General features: G+C 43.7%; 1 pseudogene across 1 annotated transcript; it reads right to left on the bottom strand.

Moving 5' to 3' along the window:
• Positions 1-4,183: 4,183 nt before the first annotated feature.
• LOC105549706 lies at positions 4,184-4,616 on the bottom strand (annotated as a pseudogene). The gene has a single exon (XR_001007593.1). The product of XR_001007593.1 is annotated as a 60S ribosomal protein L28 pseudogene (transcript).
• Between the last annotated feature and the right edge of the window lie 15,405 nt (positions 4,617-20,021).

Genomic DNA, 20,021 nt, shown 5'->3' with positions numbered 1-20,021 from the left:
TGTCTTGGTGTTGATCTTCTTATGGAGCATCTTAGTAGTGTTCTCTGTATTTCCTGTATTTGAATGTTGGCCTCTCTTGCTAGGCTGGGGAAGTTATGCTGAATAATATCCTGAAGTGTGTTTTCCAACTTGGTTCCATTCTCCTTGTCACTTTCAGGTACACCAGTCAATCATAGGTTTGGTCTTTTCACATAGTCCCATACTTCTTGGAGGCTTTGCTCATTCCTTTTCATTCTTTTTTCTCTACTCTCATTTGCATGCCTTATTTCAGCAAGATGGTATTCAATCTCTGATATCTTTTCTTCCACTTGATCAATTTGGCTATTGATACTCAGGTATGCTTCACGGGGTTCTTGTACTATGTTTTTCAGCTCCATCAGGTCATCTATGTTCCTCTCTAAACTGGTTATTCTAGTCAGCCGTTTCTGTAACCTTTCATCAAATTTCTTAACTTCCGTGCTTTGGATTAGAACATGCTCCTTTAGCTAAGAGGAGTTTGTCATTACCCACCTTCTGAAGCCTACTTCTGTCAATTCGTCAATCTCATTCTCCATCCAGTTTTGTGCCCTTGCTGGAGAGGAGTTGTGATCATTTGGAGTAGAAGAGGCATTCTGGCTTTTGGAATTTTCAGAGTTTTGCACTGGTCTTTCCTCATCTTCCTGGATTTATCTACCTTTGATCTTTGAGGCTGATTACCTTTGAATGGGGTTTTTGTGTGGGGGTCTTTTTTGTTGTTTTTGTTGTTGTTGTTGCTTTCTGTTTGTTAGTTTTTCTTCTAACAGTCAGGCCCCTCTTCTGCAGGTCTGCTGCAGTTTGCTGGAGGTTCACTCCAGACAGTGTTTGCCTGGGTATCGCCAGTGGAGGCTGCAAAACAGCAAAGATTGCTGCCTGCTTCTTTCTCTGAAAGCTTCTTCCCAGAGGAGCACCTGCCAGATGCCAGTTGGAGCTCTCCTGTATGAGGTGTCTGTCGACCCCTGTCGGGAGGTCTCTCCCAGTCAGGAGGCTCGGGGGCTAGGGACCCACTTGAGGAGGCAGTTTGTCCCTTAGCAGAGCTGGTGTGCTGTGCTGGGAGGATCTCCCTTGTCAGGATCAGCTGCTCTCTTGAGAGCCAGCAGGTAGGAAAGATTAAATCTGCTGAAGCAGTGCCTACAGTCACCCCTCCCCCCAGGTGCTCTGGCCGAGGTAGATGAGTTTTATCTGTAAGCCCCTGATGGGGGCTGCTGCATTTCCTGTAGAGATGCCCTGCCTGGTGACAGGAATCTAGAGAAGCAGTCTGGCCACAGCCACTTTGCCATGTTGTGGTGAATTCTGCCCAGTCGAAACCTCCCAGTCTCCTTAGCATTGTCAGGAGAAAACTGCCTACTAAAGTCTCAGTGATGGTGGATACCCCTCTGCTCACCAAGCTCCATCATCCCAGGTCAACTCCAGACTTCTATGCTGGCAGCGAGAATTTCAAGCCAGTGGTTCTTGGCTTGCTGGACTTTGTTGGAGTGGGACCCGCTGAGTGAGACCACTTGGCTCCCTAACTTCAGGCTCCTTTCCAGGGGAGTGGATGGTTTCCTGTCTCACTGGGGTTCTAGGCGCCACTGGAGTATGAAAAAACTCCTGTGGCTAGCTCGGTGCCTGCCTGAACAGCCACCTAATTTTGTGCTTGAAACTCAGGGCTCTGGTGGTGTAGGTTCACAAAGGAATCTATTAATCTGTGGATTGCAAAGATCTGTGGGTAAAGCATAGTACCCGGGGTGGGTAGCACTGTCCCTCATGGCTTCCCTTGGCTGGGGGAGGGAGGTCCCCCGGCTCCTTGCACTTCCCAGGTAAAGCCATGTCCCACCCTGCTTCTGCTCGCTCTCTGTGGGTTGCACCCACTGCCTAACCAGTTCCATGAGATGAACTGGTACCTCATTTGGAAATGCAGAAATCACCCGCCTTCTGCATTGGTCTCTCTGGGAGCTGCAGACCAGAGATGTTCCCATTCGGCTATCTTGGCCCTTACCCAAATGGAGAATTTTTTAAACTACTGATGCCAAGGCCCCACTCCAGACTGATTAAATCAGCAGGTCTGTCCTATGCATGCTAATGTATTTGGCTGATGTCATGATGTCTGCATCTTATTTTCCAAAGCATTATGTGTGTGTTTATATTTCTATATCTATCTATTTAAATGTTACTATGTATATAAATATGTGTGTTGTACTATTATTCCACATTTTCTGTATGTTTGACATTTTTCAAAATAAAGATTGAGAAAAAATGATGAGTATCTGCAGGATTGTCTGGGTCATCTGTCTTCACAAAGTTTCTGTGTGGTGCTCCTGTCCAGAGCTAGCGAGGTTGAGGGCACTTACCGTTTGACACACTGCTTTGACTCTGACTCCCCTAGGAGACTGTCCTATCCTGAGGACAGGGGCCTCATGTGTCTCAGAACTTTGCATTCCCCTATCCCCCAGCCCTAGAATGTGCCTGGCATATAGTGGGCATTGAATACATACTTCTTGAGCATAACCAAAAGGAAGTTACATTCAGGGCAGATAGGTGAATATGTATTTATTATTCTTTCAATCAATCAATCAATCTTTTGTCACTTATGGAGTGCCTATTGTTTCATGCATGTTTTAGGCACAGTGGATCATCTAATGATCTGCAAGGTTTCTCACTCTTGTCAGTATGCAGATTTTGGCCCAGATAATTCTTTGTTGTAGGGGGCTGTCCTGTGCATTGTAGGATGCTTAGCAGCATTTTTTATCTTTGCCCACTAGATGATAGTAGCGACATACCTCCAACCTCACAAGTTGTGTTAATCAAAACTTTCTCCAGACACTACCAAATGTCCTCTGGGAGCAAAATTTTAACCTCCAGTTAAAAAGCACTGATCTGTAAGACAGCCTGCCTTTAAAAAATCTGAATAGTAATGAAGGAAACAGATATATATACACGTGTGTGTGTGTGTGTGTGTGTGTGCAATGAAAGATAAGATGTGTGAAGGACTGTAATGTATCAGAATGTTATGAAGCATAAGAAGAGAAAAAGTTAATTCCATTTGGAGGCATTTGGGAAGACATTATTGTAAGCACTGGGTTTGGGTTTTAGTAGCTTTGTGGATGGGAAGCTCTTTCAATGTAATTTCCTTTCCTAAGCTTCTGCCAGCTTACGTCTATACAGCCTGTGGTCACCTGTGGCATCTTCTGAACCTTGTTTCTTAGACGAAGAAACTGAATCCAAGCGAGTTTGGATTACTTGAGGTAAGAGGTGGTTTACAATACAGACCTTGGAACCAGACTGCCTGGCTTTGAATCCTAGTTCTACCAATTTCCAGTCGTGAGCTTAGGGCTTGTGATTTAACCTCTTAACACCTCAGTGTCCATATATGGAAAATGGAGCTAATAATAGCTTCTATCATCTCATAGAGTTTTAGTTAGAAATTTACATGTGTCAAATGTTTAGAACAGCACCTGGCCTCCATATATACATAAAAAACTATAGAAGTGTTTGCTACTATCACTATTGTTACCAGAGCCATCCAGCAACTTGATGGCTGAGGTGAAGTGATAAATTGGATCTGCAGTCTCCTGGCCCAGGGTTTTCTCCACTGTAAAGTCTTTTTGCTATTTGAGCAAAAAGAAATCGGTGATGGCTCAACTGGCACCACTGGGAAAGGCACACCCCATGAGCACCATTCTCTGTTTAAACTTCACCATCCAATAGAAATATTATTCAAGTCACATATGTAGATTTTCTAGTAGCCACATGAAAAAAGAAAAATGAATGAAATTAATTTTAGTAATACATTTTATTTTTGCCCAATATATAAAAATATTAACATTTCAATATGTAATCAATAAAAATTATTAATGAGATGTTTACATTGTTTTTTGCCATACTAAGTCTAGGAATCCAGAGTGTACACATACAGCATATCTCAAGGAGCCACTTTTCAAGTGCTCAATAGGCGCATGTGGCTACCATACTGGAGAGTACAGATTTTCTAAACACTGCAAAGGGCTTTCACAGTGGCTGGACATTCATATTATTTCTGACTATGCCTAGGGGATGATATATCAGAGCAAACAGTAAAAGTCTTCTTGAGTTTTTTGCAGGACACTGGACGCTCCCCCTCCTCCTTCTTCTTCTTCTTTTTCTTCTTCTTCTTCAAAGCCAGCTGATTATTGCTTTGGGGGCAGGCAACTCAGAAGCTCTTGGTGGGGCGGGTCCGCGTCCTCTTCACCATCACAGGCTTCTGGCTGCGCAGGATGGCGCTGGCCTTGCTGATGGCAGTCATGGCAGGTCAGGACGGTACTTGTTCTTGCAGATCATGTGTTTGAGGCTGCTGAACCTGGCGTTCTTGTTGATAACGGTCCGCACACAGGAGGCGGCAGGCGTCCGCTGGCCGCATCTCCACCCATGACCACCAGAACACCTTGCCATTGGCTGCCGGCGCCACGCCCACAGTCTTGCAGCGAATCAGACCGTTGTAGCGGAAGGAGTTGCGGGCCTTCAAGTTATTGGGCTCCGTGCTGTAGGTCTGCTTATTCCTCTTGATCAGGAAACCGGGGCAGTTCCGCACGACCATCCATTGTAGATGCGCAGACATGGCGGCGGCTCCTCTCGCAGTGAAGGCCGGAGACCGAAGGAGCTGGATCCTCTTCTTGCTTGTTCCTATCCCAACCTCAACAAAATAAGGCGACTATATTTTTTTAAATGGTAGTTCATTCATTCATTAACCTTTCCAACCTTGATTTAACTTGAGTACAGGTTTCAATAAATCAGACACAACAGTTCCAGATGCCACCCCTCAAGATGTTCAGAGGCACATACGTAACCTCTGTAAGCCCTGAGCTCCTGCTTACCCTGCCAGATGAAGCCTTGACACCTCTTTCCATGGCAAACTTGGAACATCCTGCTCTGACTCTGCTGGTGGTGACCTCAGATTGCCTCCTGGGTCCTCCTGAGTGAGCCAGCATCATCTGCTCCTCTACCACCCCAGGACTGGGGAAAGGGATGGAGGCTGAGAACAATTAGCGACCTGTCTGAGGCCAGGCAGAAATTTGTCACCACTGATGGAACACAAGCTGGCAGGCCCTGGGTGGCCTCTTTAAAATGCTCTGCAGTGCAAGCATTGCACACTCCTGGCATTTTTGTAAGGGGAGTGTCCAGGACAGTAGTAAAGAAATTCTTACCGTGCTTCTTGTGAGTCACATGCTGTTTTTAGTGCTTTACTTAACTGACAAAATCCTCACCGCAGCCCACTGAGGCTGCTGGTCTTATTAATCTCACTTTACAGATGAGGAAACTGAGATCTGGAGAAGTACATGGCTTGTGTAAGGTCACAGAGATATAAGAGGCAAAGAGGAGTCAAACCCAGAGTCTGAGTGCCTCGTTGTGCCACAGTGAACCCTTCAGACTTAGGTTGGGCCACCAGCCTGTACTTCTCAGCGAGAAATGTAGGCTCCAGGAGGACACGGTTTCTGTGCTTTTGTTCTCTGCTTTGTCCTTACCACCTAGAACCTATTGGTTGACTGGCTGCCACCTCCTTGCTGCTAGTGGTGTCCAATCTTAGCTCTAGACCACAACTCAGGCCGATGGTTGTTCCACTGGGCACTTGTTGTCCTGCGTATGATCTGACTTTGACTTCATGCCTTGCCTACTGGTTGCACATGATTTTTGGCCTCTATGTAAGTGACCTGAGACCTGCCCCAAGAGAGGCGTTCAGTTGCTTGAGGCAACTCAGGCTCAAAGCAGATCTGATCTTGGCATAAGCACATTGAGTCTTATTTCCCTACCCTCTGAATGATGAGACTGGATCAGGTGAGGCTGGAGTATCAATGTTTCCACCCCTTCGCTCCTGGAAGGTTGGGATTGGGGGATGGAAGATGGGGATAGGGTACAGACTGATGGTACAAGGATTTCTGTGTGCAAGAAAATGTGCTCCATGCCATCCTTTATGGGTGGTTACAGGGAGGAGTGCCTGGCACTAGTTACCCATCCAAAGACATTTACAGTCTAGCCTGGATGTAGCAGGTTCCCAGTTGCCCTCCTCCTCCCACCCCTGGCTCTAGCCCAGGCCAGCCTGACTCCAGGCTCCACGCTGTTTCCACACTGGCTGTTGGTGCAGGCCCACCTGAGGAGAAATCACCCTGGCTCCCTTTCCACTCCCCTAACATCTTGCTTTCTGCATCTTAAGACCTCCTGATCTTCCTTCATCTGAATAACCTCAAAGGGCCCCTTGAATGGTGGAGAGTCTCAAAAGGCACAGTCTCAGGAGGGCTCTGGAGAGCACAGGGGCCCTTCTTGTTGAGAACCTGCAGACTAGCTGTTCCACTTTTCCCCCTGTGCAGGCTTGGGTTCCCATCTCAGGATGTGCACAGGCCCCAAGTCTGGGGCCCTCACACTTTGTATCCTACCTTCAGTGGGAATAAGGGATCCCAGGAGAGGAGGCCTGCAACTTTGTGGGGAGAGGCTGGAGAGCTGGGTTGGGTGGGACACAGGGCCAGCTAAACCCAAGTCTATGGGCAGGTTTCTTCCTTGAACCTGTTATCCTTTGATTCTCATATGAGGATGTTCCCATGATACCACAGGGCACTGACCAATTCTTTCTCTCATGCACATACATGTGTGCACATGCCCAGATACACACACACACACACACACACACACACTCACCCCACCAAGCCCCAGATCTGAGGTCTTCCAAAAGGGCATGAGGGCAAACCTCTCAGAGGATTTAATGTCATGCTTCCAAATGTGCTCAAACAAAGTCATCTATCTGGAAACTCTATTTCTCCCAGAGGCTGTTATTCTTTAACTCCCTCAAAATAGGGGTCAGTGACTCTAAATGCAGAGTGACAGTTAACCAACTGTGTAACATCAGCCTTGAGGTTCAAAGGCCTTAATGGAAAAGCCAACTTTTACCCCAAGCATTAGCAGACCAGATGTGGTTTGCAGAACCTTCTGGAGCTTTAAACAGTCGGATGCTATCTGTCCCTTTCGGGGGCACCCTGGTCAGTCAGGATACAGACTTCAGACAGGGAGCCTCTCTCACCACAGCCTGATGGCTCATCTTCCAAAGGGCTTCTGTGCTTTCATTCTTTGCCAACAAACACAACTGAAATCAGGAGCTCTGGATGCATCCTGGACAAGGGAGACACAACACAAATCCCTTTAACAGATTGTGGACATGATGAGCTAGACATTGAGACAGGCCCAGAGCACAGAGAGAGCTGGGATGAAGAATGTCTACCACAACCCAGGGGAGGCCTGGGTTTCAGGAGCAGGTAACCCCAGGCCAAGTCTTGAGGGGTGAGTAGGAGTTAGTCAGAGAATCCCTGGCAGAAAAGACAGCCAAGTGTGCAGGTGTGGTCAGCATTGCTGGAGGGTCAGCCAGGACACCCTTGGCAGAGACAAGTTGCAGCCCCCAGGTAGCCGTCATGGAAAGCTTTGTGTGCTGTGGCAGGGAGCTTGAACTTCATCCTGAAGGCAATGAAGCTGCAGGAGAGCACTGTAACTAAGGCAGTAACACAGACAATCGTAATAGCTAACATTTGGAAAATGAATACTTTTTAGATGTCATGTATTGTTCTAAGTGCTTTGCATGTATTTGTTAACTTATTTAATCCTTTGCAGCAGCCCTATAGAACAATACTGATATTATTCCCATGTGACAGCTGAGGAAACTGAGGCATGGGCTGCCCACACAGTCATCTAACTCCTAAGTTGTGGAGCTGGTATTTGAACCTAGGAAGTTTGATTCTTGAGCTCACTCTTTCAGTCACTCTGCTATTATTTATAATTTTGTAGCCATCTCTGTTCAAAAGGGATTTTAGGTGATTTATAATATAACATAGTGCACAGCAAGCGAACTAAAAATAAAATTCAAAATGAAAGAGAGAACAGAAACAGAAAAGCAAGGAGACATTTATGGCAAGAATTCAAGATGGGAAATCACTGAACTTGAGCCCTAGTTTTTATCTGATTTTTTTGACAAAAAAGTGTGAAATTGTCAAGTTACAATCCGACTGCTCTTTGTGTGTTTATCAGGAGACACATGCTGCTTCTGCATACTGAATTCTAGAAGGAAATTTGTTGTCTAGTCCCTGATATGAACTGTGACGTAATGCATAAGATGTATTAGCTTCCTAGGGCTACTATAACAATTGACAGCAAATTTGGTGGTTTAAAACAACAGAAATTTATTTTTTCACATTTCTGGAGGTCAGAGGTCCAAAATCAAGGTGTTGTCAGGGTTGGTTCCTTCTGGGGGCTGTGAGGGAGACTCCATTCCATGCCTCTCTCTCAGCTCTTGGTGGCTGCAGGCAATCCTTGGCGTTCCCTGGGTTGCATCACTTCAATTTCAGCCTCTATCTTCATATAGCTTTCTCTTCTGTGTCTTTGTGTCTCAAAACTCCCTCTGCTTCCTCTTATAAGGACATCAGTCATTGGATCAAGGGCCCAGCCTAAATCCAAGATGATCTCATCTTGAGATCTTTAGTTTAATTCCATTTGCCAAGACCTCATTTCCAGTAAATAAAGTCACATTCATAGGTACCAGGGGTTAGGACTTGGATGTAACATTTTTGCATGCCACTATTCAACATACTCTGCAAATCATTTAATAGCAATTCTGCAAAAAATAATTAGAAGGGGTTCTTTTATGGCTGTGTCTCACAGTGATAAAGCCAAGGGTAGAGTTTTGTTTTGATTGCAATTTAGCTCACTTGAGATGGGTAGTTCCATCTAGTTTGGAGGCGTTTGCCTGTCCTCCAGAAAGGGCTCCTGAATTGAATGTCTTGTCAGCTATGTATCTTTGGTGGACAGAACTTCACTTGGAGTCAGGTGATTCGCAGGACTCCTGGTATGAAGCAGAGTTTTTGTCTCAGACCCATTGACGGGAGGCTGCCTAATCTAGTACAGAAGTTCCTACTTGGGCACAACTGAGAATCCCCAGGGGAGATTTTGCAAAAACACATTCCACAGTTGCATGCAAGGCAAATGAAGCTGACTCTTTGACCTCTATTGTCCCTTCCCCTGTATTGACTTTCTAATGGAAATCTCCATTTGTGATGGGGTAGTTGGGATCACCTGTAACAGGCTGTTGCTGGCTTCCTTTCAGTCTAGTGGCATGGGGAGGGTGAGAGGGGGGCACGTGATCTGTCACCGTAGGAGTGGCCTTGAGATTCTATTTGGATTTGCTTTCATGGCTCCTTTCCAAAAAAGAACACATTTGTTCCTCTCTGAACTTTAATATCTTCATCTGTAAAGGGGAGTAAGCCAATTTATTTATTTATTTATTTTTTTGAGGCAGGATCTTGCTCTTTTGCCCAGGTTGGTGTGCAGTGGTGCTATCTTCACTCACTGTGGCCCTGACCTCCTCGGTTCAAGAGATTCTCTCACCTCAGCCTCCTGAGTAGCAGGGACTACAGGCATGCACTACCATACCAGGCTAATTTTTGTAGAGATGGGGTTTTGCCATGTTGCCCAGGCTGATCTTGAACTCCTGAGCTCAAGTGATCCACCTGCCTCAGTCTCTCAAAATGCTGGGGTTACAGGCATGAACCACTGTGCCCAGCCTGGGCAAGGCAATTTAACTCATAGAATTGTTATGAAGATTAAATGACACGACATATGTAAAACACTCCACACAGTATCTGACGGATGTGGAGGAAGAGAGAACTGTACTAAGGGCATTGCTGTTTGTTCCAGACCATTGGTGTGCCAGGGATTTCTGGTAATGACCACTCTTCAGTGGAGGAGAACAAGAAATAAACAACCACTCTGGCTCCTCTCTCCAGAACTGATGGAGAAAAGCCCTGACCACCTGGCCTTCTCTTCTCTTCTTGACAAAGTTATCGATTTCACCTCTGTTCTTCAGTAATCACTGTTCTCCAGGAGAAAAAGCTGTCTGTTTAATGAGACTCCTATGTCCTGCTGGAACAGTGAATATTGAGAAGGGGGCCTTAGGAAGCTCTGGTGAAAACCCAGGGCTCCTAATTCAGCCAGGTCCTCAGCTCACCCAAAGACCCGGCATGCACTTCAGAACAAATCACCTGAAACCTGCATATTTCAATAATTTAATAGGACAGATTTCCCAGGGGTATTTTGAGGGCAGTAGCTTATTTTCAAGCAAGAATTTTCCCAGAAGTAACAACCATATCTTTACACTGGGCCTCTCTTAGTCGAAGTTCATTATGGAAACAGCAATTCTTCTAAAATATTATCTACCCAAGGACTGGCATGCAAAGTCCTCCAGGATCTAGTCCCGGCCTACTTTCCAGATGAAACCATTGTCTACTGAACCTTCTATGCTGTAGCCATGTGTCTTCTTGGGCTGCCATAACAAAATACTTAGACTGGGTGGCTTAAGCAACAGAAGTTTATTTTCTCTCAGTTCCGGAGGCTAAAACCCCAAGATGAAAGTGCCAGTTTCTGGTGAGGGCTCTGTTTTTCGCTTGTAGGCAGTCACACTGTGTCCTCACAAGGCCTTTCCTTTATTATAGCTCTCTGGTGTCTCTTCTCAGTAGGACACTTATCCTATTAAATCAGGGCCCCACCTTTATGACCTCATTTAGTCTTAACTACTTCCTTCCTTACTCTTATTACAGCCACAAATGGGGGGTTAGTCTTTCAACAGACGAATACAATATTCCTTCCATAACACCAGGCTGCGGGTCCTCACGCAAGATGTGGGCTCTTCTACTGCCAGGGCTTGGCTCCACTCATTTCCGTGACCTGGAATGGCTTTTGCCCCGTGAATTCATATTCCACCTCTCTCTGCTACGGATGCCATCTCCTCCACAAAACATTCTCGATCTCCTTCCCCATTCCTCCCCCAGTTGGAAGTGGAAGTTCTCCTGGGTTGTTTCGGGTTTACATAGGATTTCTTTTCTCTATTTCTCTCCTCGTATTCTTGTCCTGGCCCACTCTCTAGACTGTGGCTTTCAGTCCCGGCTGTGCAGAGTTGTTTTAGAGATTTTAAAAGTTCCAATGCTAAGCCCAATTCCAGACCTCCTGAAGAAGAATCTCTGATGATGGGGCCCAGGATCACATGTCTTAAGGATGGGACTGTATTAATACGTGGCAATGAGTGGGTGAAAGCAACTGCACTAGCAGCAAACTCTGCGGGAATGTCATCCTTGCAGAGAAAACATGGTGCCTTTCTGTGCTTGGTATTATTTCTTAGCTCTTTGCTGACATCGTCTTTAGTGGGACATTCCTAGAGCACCTGTCCACCAGGGTTCTGGGTGCAAGTTTGGCTCTGCCAATGAGATGCACTGTCTGCTCATCTCCATTTTCTGGACCCTGGGGGAGAGGAGGCAAACTTAACAATAGGTTATCAGAGAGAAATAAGAAATGCTATTTATTGAACTCCAATGAAGTGCTGGATATTGTGCTAGATGCTTTACAATACTTAATTTTGTTGGAGTGGTAAAATATACATAACATAAAATTCACCATTTTAACAACTTTAAATTGTACAATTAAGCGGCATTTAGGACGTTGACAATGTCGTACATTTATTACCACTACCTAGTTTAAAAACATTTGCTTCATCTCAAAAGCAAATCCGGTACCTAGTAAGAAGTCACTTCCCTCTACTCCCAGCCCCTGGCAGTCACTAATCTGCTTTCTGTCTTGATGGATTTGCCTATTCTTGTCATTTTATATAAATAGTAATATACACTATGTAGTGTTTTATGTCTGGCTTCTTAACATAATATTTTCAAGGTTCATCCATGTTGTAGCATGAGCTGGCACTTCATTCCTTTTTACAATGAAATAATATTTCATTTTATGGATACATCACATTTTGTTAATTCATTTATTGGTTGATAGACATTTGGGTTGTTTCCACCTATTGGCTATTGTGAATGGTGCTGCTATGAGTATTTGTGTGTAAGCTTTTGTTTGAATATCTTTTTCTCAGTTCTTTTTTTTACGTACTTTTAAAAGCAGATCTTATTTGACAAATAAAGAAATTAGAACTTGCTGATGAATGGATGAAGAAAATGTGTTATATATACACCATGGAATACTACTCAGCTATAAAAAGAAATGAAATCATGTCTCTTTCAGAAACTTGGATGGAGCTTGAGGCCATTATTCCACATGAAGTAACTCAGGAATGGAAAACCAAATATTGTATGTTCTCACTCATAAGTGGGAGCTAAGCTATGAGGACACAAAGGCATAAGAGTGATATAATGGACTTTAGGGACTCAGGAGGGGAAGCCTTGAGGGGGTGGAGGGATAAAAGACTACATATTGGGTACAGTGTACACTGCTTGGGTGACAGGTGCACTAAAATCTCAGACACAGACATCACCGCTAAAAAAATCTTATCCACATAACCAAAAACTGCCTGTACCCCAAAAAGCATTGAAATAAATAAAAGAAATTAGGTCTTGCAGATTGTGTTTGTTTAGGTTATATAGCTGCTATATGACAGAGTTGGAATGTGAATGAAGGTTTCTGACTCCAGATTCTGGGCTTTCTCCACCACACTATAAGCTGCTTTCGCGAAGTCAGACCTCAGTTGTCTCCTATGGTAACTTTGAAATTATGCTTTCTTATTTTCTGTTCTCAACATTGAAGAACTCCTTTTTGGCACCCAAGACATTTTACGTTTAACATGAGCTTGTTCTGTCTTTGACTTCCTTTCTGTTCCAGAGGAGTAGCCAGCCTTGAATTTATCAGGTAAGGAGATTTGTGTGAATAGCTCCTTGAATACTTTATTATTTTAAAATGCCCACGGCATGGTTATCCTTAAAAATGTGCAAATATGCACCCCAAATAGCCGTTATGATCAATAGTACCTCCTTTATCATGATCAATGTGCCGTTTCCCCCTAGAATCAAATCTTTATTATGCTTATCATGGTAGATATAGAATTTATAGGTCTTTCATTTTATAATGAGTCAAGCATTAATGACAAAACAGAAAATGTTGGAGTTACTGTCATCTTGAGACTTGAGAAAAATGTTCAAAAAATTATGGGAAAAGGAAGAAAATATTAAACCTCTCAAGAAAGAGCCATGTGAAATGGTTGTTGAAGGGCCTAACGGTAACCGGATGCAAAGAGAAAAAACGGGCCCTGCTGAAGAGTAACCTGATGAGGACCAGCAAGCTGGGGCTTTCCTACAGCATGGCAGCCTTGGACTTCTCACATGGCAGCTCAGTGTCCCAAGTTGAGTATTTCAAGACAGAGAGTCTGGCAGAAGCTGTATCACATTTTGTGACTTGGCCTTGGAAGGTCACATAATGTCACATCCCCCATGCTCTATTAGTCAAGGCAGTCAAAGGCCTGGTCATATTTAAGTAGAGGGAATGTCTAACTTCCCTCCATGTCTTGATGGGGATGTGGCAAGGTTCTTCTGCAAGAGCATGTGGGTTGATATTGTTAAAACCATTTTTGGAAAATGCAACCTGTCATATAACTAAGGTGTTTTTTGAAATTTACATGTTCTGTTCTTCTCGCTTGCTTCCTCAAGATCCTCCACACTATAGTAAGAATGATGGTGGGAAACCTCAATGGAGGGAGAGAGAGGACAGAGAAGTACCATCAGTGCAAACCCTAATTATGAGGGCATAGAGTCAGAATGTTTATTCGCTCATTCATTCTTTCAACAAATACTGAATACTGAGTGCCTGCTATGTGCCAGATACTGTTATCAGACACTTTAAGAAGCACATCAGTGATCAAAACAGACATAGATTATTGCCCTCATGTGGTCTCCATTCTAGTAGAACAGTTATCAACCATGCTCTATGTGCCAGGCTCTGTTCTCAGCACTTTATGCATGTGATCTTATTTAATCCCCTCAGCAAGTCTATGAAGTAGGTAACAATTAAATTCCCATTTTTACTTGAGCACAGAGAGGATGAGTCACTTGCTCAAGGTCACACAGCTATCAGGAGGCAGAGTTTTGATGTACATCCAGGTGATTTTTTCTGGCTCCAGTCTCTACTCTCTATGCCATGCTGCCTCTGGATCTGGAAGGGAGCTTGTAGGTCATTTAGTTCACCCTCATTCCACAATGTTGACTCAGAGGTACCAGGTGATGAGAGGACTTGCCCACAATTAAACAGCTGGTTAACATCTGGACTGGAACTAGAATCTTATCTTTCAGAACATGACTCATATCACTGTGCCCTTAGATTATTTGGGCAGATAATTCTGTGAAGGTTGGGGGCTTGGCCACATCCTCATGTTTCCCCACCTTGAATGATAGTTCCTTGGGGACAAAGATGGCTTTTGCTACCGTTTTTTGATAGTCCTTCTTCTGTCCTCCATGGGTGGGATGAAGATGCCCTGCTCAAGCTTACAAGCGGTGTTTTCCAGCTCTGCACAGCTCTTCCTTATCTGAAGGTGCATCTCCCTTCCTCCTGATCATCTGTGGGACAAATGCTCCACGTGCTTTTGGGGGCCATCACCACTCTGGTCAGTTTTCTCCCTCCTCTGTCATCAGTGAGCTCAGGTGCACAGCAGTAAGGGGAAAGAGTACATGGCGGTGCCTAAAGGGTTAGTAAGAGAGAGAGACCAGACCGCACAGTCATTCCCTCTCTAGCAGCCATCTCTGCATGAGAAGCGTTGGAGGGACAGCACCACAGGGAAAGTGCTCTGTGCACCTCTCATGTCCCAGTTAGAACCATCGCAGTCACCAGTGCCTCTAAACTGCAAGGAACCCACTAGGTAAAGAGAGCAGATTGGGGCAGAAATGTCCCATCATGGGAGCTGGAGATTGGGCTGTAGAATTTCAGACTGGAAGTTAGACTTTGGCAGGCATCCTTCTCAGATTTTCCAGAACAGTTCCAATTTTATGCAACATAATTTTTTAAATAAAGATGACTCATTAAAGAAACTGTGATTTAATTTTTATGTCTTTGATAGGACTTCTTATTTAAATAAAGTCACTAATCAATGACACAAAAATCTTTCTCAGCACCAAGAGTAGTCATTTGATTGGACATGCATTCTCCTTATTTATGGATCATCTTGACTGTAAAGGAGCCAAAGAATAAGTTGCCGAGGATCAGCAAAATACTTGGGGGGTTGAAATCACATACTTCCCTTGACTGAAAGAGGGTTATCATCTAGGTTATACAGGCCTGTGCACTGCACCACTGCACCAGGCTGCAACTGCAAGGAGTCTCTATTTGTACTGCAGACGTTATTGAGCTGTATGTTGAATACATCAGTTTTATGACAGATGGGCAGATTTGTTCTAGTGTAATCAATATACAATATGAAGACAATTTCGAACAGCATGAAGCAATGTGTCTTGAGGAAGGAGTGCCTGTTCTAATTTACACAATGGTGTCCTATAAACCACTGGTGGCCTAGATTGAATAGCCAGTTCTATAAAACTCATGGGCCTGGGATTGCGAAGCCAAGATGCAGAGCACTAAGAGGAAAGTGGAGCAGTTACTTGCAAGACCAAGGTTAACCTGAAAGTGTATAAGGTAACACATTATTGGCTATACATTAGAATCTCTTGGGGAGATTTGAAAAATACTAATGCCTGGGTCTCACGCCTAGGGATTCTTATTTAACTGGTCTGGGATACAGCCTAGGGTTGAGGTATTGAGGTTATTCATGTAACTCTAATAAACAGCCAAGGTTGAGAACCACTATATTTTTTGTTGGATGGGTGACAGATGATAGATGGATGGGTGGATGACTAGATGCATGGGGTGCATAGATACATGAATAAATGAATGGACGAAGGAATTGGGCATAGAGTCATGGCTTGACATGTTTTCATGATCTGGTATCTGCTTGTCTCCTGACACATTCTCTCTCATTATGTCTCAATTCCTGGCACTCCACGCTCCAGTCATACTGAATTTCAATCAGTTTTTCTAATGTTGTGACTCTCTTGCAACTCTGGCCCTTACCTTCTCTTTTCTCATTGATTAGAAGTGTTTCCTTTTTCTGTTTGCCTCGCTAACTTTTACTCAGATTTCAGGCCTCTACATAAAATTTCAGGTAATTTAGTCCTGGAAGACTTCCTGCACTCCTCTAGACCCTGGTTTAGATCCTGCCATCTTTGTTCCTGTGGCCTCCTGTCCTTTCCTGACAGAGCACCTATCACTTGTCTGGGCTCACAGGAGAGGAAAAGGAAAAACCCAGTGATTCATTTCTCGTGGTCCTATGCTACATGGCCTCATGCTGATTCAAGCATTTGAGGACAAAAACCTACTTTGACAAAATCTATGTATCATTCATTGATGGTTCAATAAAAACATCATGCCTTTGGAGGATGCCCCTCTCTCCTTATCTTCCTGTCCTGCAGTTATTGTTTAAATCAGCCATGTGTCAATCCACTGAGTTCTTACTGAGAGTAGCTTTCTCTATGTCCACTATGTCCACTCAGATCAGGAGCAGAGAATCTTGACAACAAGGGCCAGAAGGGACATTAGGGATATTCTTGTCAGAGTCTGCATTGTATCGAGGAACATATGGATATTTACCTGGAAACAATGACTTGCCCAGGGTCACACAGCAGCAAAACAAGGGCTGAAACCCAAGTTTCTTGGCTACAAGACTAGTCTGCCCCCATATTCAAGTTCTCTTTAGAAAATTCTCAACATTCTAGAGCTTAGTCCCTTCTCCTGGCCCTTCCAAAGCCATGACAATTCTAAGTGAGTGAAGCCCTGCATTAAAGTCAGTAATGAAGATGCCTGGGGACAAAGATGGCTTTCACTACTGTTTTTTCACTAGGTGTGAGCATTTGGCAAGACAGCAATGTATCACATCCAAGACATCACCATTATTACGGGAATAGTTAACCCATGAGCAGCTCTTAAAGATAAGACATGTCTGTGAGAGGTGGGCTGCAGAAAACCCTTTGGGAAATTTGCTCTGGAAATTCAGAGTTGGAAATTTGTCTCCAAGGACATTCTAACGAAATGGTGACAGGGTAAGGGGAAATCAGGGGCCAAGAGAACAAGGCTACCACACTGGGAGTTTTCTCTACACCCAGACTGAGAAAAGGGCTTTTGATTTTGACCCAAACATTGAACTGCCTCTTTGTCCATGGGGGAATTGTAGGAAGCACATGAAAACACTAGCGCAAGGCTTTCAAACTTACCCACAGATACATTTTATCTGAGATGCCTGGTGGTTTTTAAAATATATAAGCCACTACATGAAAGTTAAGAGATTCCACATGAAATAGGAAGATAAACAACACGGAGCCCTCATTTCCATGAGGCATCGGTAGAAGAGAGGGGAACAGTGGCTGCCCCTTGGGACAAGGCCTGAGCTTCCCATGCCCCCAGGGGCCCTGCGGCTCACTCATGGCACTGCCTGGGTCCTGTGGACCTGTGGCGTGTGACCTGGACTCTGCAGGAGCCTCCCACCTGTCTTGCTTATAGTTGGAGTGGCATTCTGCCTCGTATCATACATTCCTGCACGCTCAACTCATCTCCCAACAGGCTCTAAGCCCAATAAACGCTCTTGAAATGAATGAATCAGTATTTCAAGGTGCTAACTTAAAGTCACAGTATAGATTTATGAAATTTTTACTTTGTAAATTATTCAGGAGCTTGGTTTGCTACAAAATGTTGAAAAGAAGCTTTGGGAAATAAAATTATTTGCAAGATACTGAAACAGGAAAACTAAGATAATCTCCTTCCTGGATTTCTTTTAGTAAGAGGCAGATCTCTTTCAGGTTAGGTTCAAAACATTCCTGCTGAAGGTGGGAAATGGGCCCCTTTGGATGGTAAGAGCTCAGTTTCAGCCTTAGGATCTCATCATTGGCTGTGATGCAGAGGAGAACTGGTTGAACAGCAGCGTGGTGCTGAGGATGGTGTGTGGATGTGGGAATCAGACGAATCCAGGGCCAGTCCCTGGTTTCATTTCTTCCTACCTTTTGTGATCTTAGGCTTGTGGTTTACCTCCTTGGGCCTCAGTAGAGGACTTTGGACCTCTTTTAAATTGTTAAAAACAGTTGTTTTCCTAAATAGTACCTGGACATGGTACAAAATTCCAAAGGTACAAAGTGAAAAGTTTCTTTCCTTCTAGTCACCAGAGCCACTCAGCTTCCCTCACAGGAGGCAGGCTCTCTTACTAGGTTCTTGTATATCTTTCTGAAGATAGCCTATAAATATATAATATATATGAATATAAAAGTATATGTAAATTCAGACGTGCTTACTCTTTATACACACATTCACACTGTTTCATATATTCTTTTTTCATTTAACATACCTTGAAGATCTTTCTACATCAGAAAGAGTGGCCTCATTTTTAATGGCTGCACAATATTCTATTGATGGATGTGACATAAAGTGATTTAACCAGTCTATTATTGGCACTCATTGATAGTAGACTTCCAAGATTTGCTATTTCAACACTGCTAAAATGGATATGATACACATGCACTTCTTGTAGGTATGCATGTATCTGTGGGCTAAATCCCAGCATGTGGAATTGTTGTGTTACAGGGTAAGCACAATTATATTTTGATAGGTAGTGCCAAACTGCCCTCCACAGAAGTAATAATTCAAACTAAAATAGATTTACTAAAGCTCTACTGAAAACCTAATCCATCTAATTCCATATAAGAGGAATGTTGTGAGTATTTATTGCCCTTTGTTTTTCTCTCTGCCTTTATTTACTGGCCTGATATGTCAATCTGTGAAATGGAAATAGTTATACCTTTGTTATATGTATGGGAGGCCATTGTTTTGGAGTAACTCCTGCTTCAGGCCCCAACAAACAAGACAAAATCAGAGTGTAGTCACTGTGCTAGGTGCTACATAATCAAACTAAAGTTTAAAATGAGCCAGTTTTCCAAAAAACAGGAGATTCACATCAACCAATCAAAAGGGACCCAGTCTGTCTGAGCCAGCATGATAAGAAGGTCCCCACTGTTTTAATTCTATAAGGAAAGCAGTTTTATAATGACCAGTTTGCTTTTTGTTCCTCGTTTTAGCTTTCATCAGTCTTTTCTGCCTATGAAGCCCACCTCTTCTGCCCAGCTCACTGGAGCACATTTCTAAATCTTGAGATGAGCTGTTTCCAATTCATGAATGACTAAAAAAGCCAGCTCTATCTTAAAATTTTTTTTTAATCTTTTTGAATTATTAGTAATTCATTTTTATACTTATTTTTGTCCCTACAGTGTGTTCCCACCAATTTTACCTTTAAACTGAACTTGCTGAGATTTTGTTTTCGGACAAATTCCAGAGATGTTTTGTTATTTAGAGTGTTTGACACTGATCATCTCTTGCCCACGTCAGAGGTTTCTGAGGACTCTCCTTTGGCCGTCTGTAGCAGGTAAATGACAGGATCTGACAGCAGCGGGAAAGTGCCCATGCTATAGAATGGCTTCCACATTGAGGGAATGCATTCTGAAGAATATATAGTTCTGAGCTGAGTGAGTGATGTCTTCCTAACACTTCTGTTTGAATGCTTTACATTATTAAATGCCAATCAATTAAGAATTTCATTTAGGCAAAACGGAAAAGAAGAAAGCAGTCATTCTTTGTAATAAAAATATTGACTTATCGCCAGTGAAGTGGAAAATGACTTTCTCAATCGCTAAGGAGCAAATGCCATTATAAATTGAAAAACAGCCTATTGGATGGTCTTATATTATTGTTGCAATGACTCTTAATCTCTTCCTTGTCATCAAACCATGCCACCTCCCCTCCTTTTTGTTGAAATGGGGTCTCACTCTGTCACCCAGGCTGGAGTGGAGTGGCACAATCATAGCTCATTGCAGCCTCAACCTCCCAGGTTCAGGCAATCTTCCCACTTCAGCCTCCTGAGTAGCTGGGACCACAGGTGTGCGGTGCGCCACCACGCCCAGCTAAGTTTTCTATTTTTAGAGACAAGGTCTTGCTATGTTGTCCAGGCTTGTTTCCAATTCCTGAACTCAAGTGATCCTCCCACCTTGGCCTTCCAATGTGCTGGGATTACAGGCATGAAACACGGTGCTCAGACCCATCCCTTGTTTTTTTACCTATCAGATTAACTCTCTTTGTTCCCCATGTAGAGGCAGAGACTATTACCAGTGACATTC

The sequence above is a fragment of the Mandrillus leucophaeus genome, unplaced genomic scaffold (assembly GCF_000951045.1).
Source record: "Mandrillus leucophaeus isolate KB7577 unplaced genomic scaffold, Mleu.le_1.0 Scaffold452, whole genome shotgun sequence".
Taxonomy (NCBI): domain Eukaryota; kingdom Metazoa; phylum Chordata; class Mammalia; order Primates; family Cercopithecidae; genus Mandrillus; species Mandrillus leucophaeus.
Note: the sequence above shows the minus strand (reverse complement) of the source record. Positions and strands in the feature narration are given on the sequence as shown.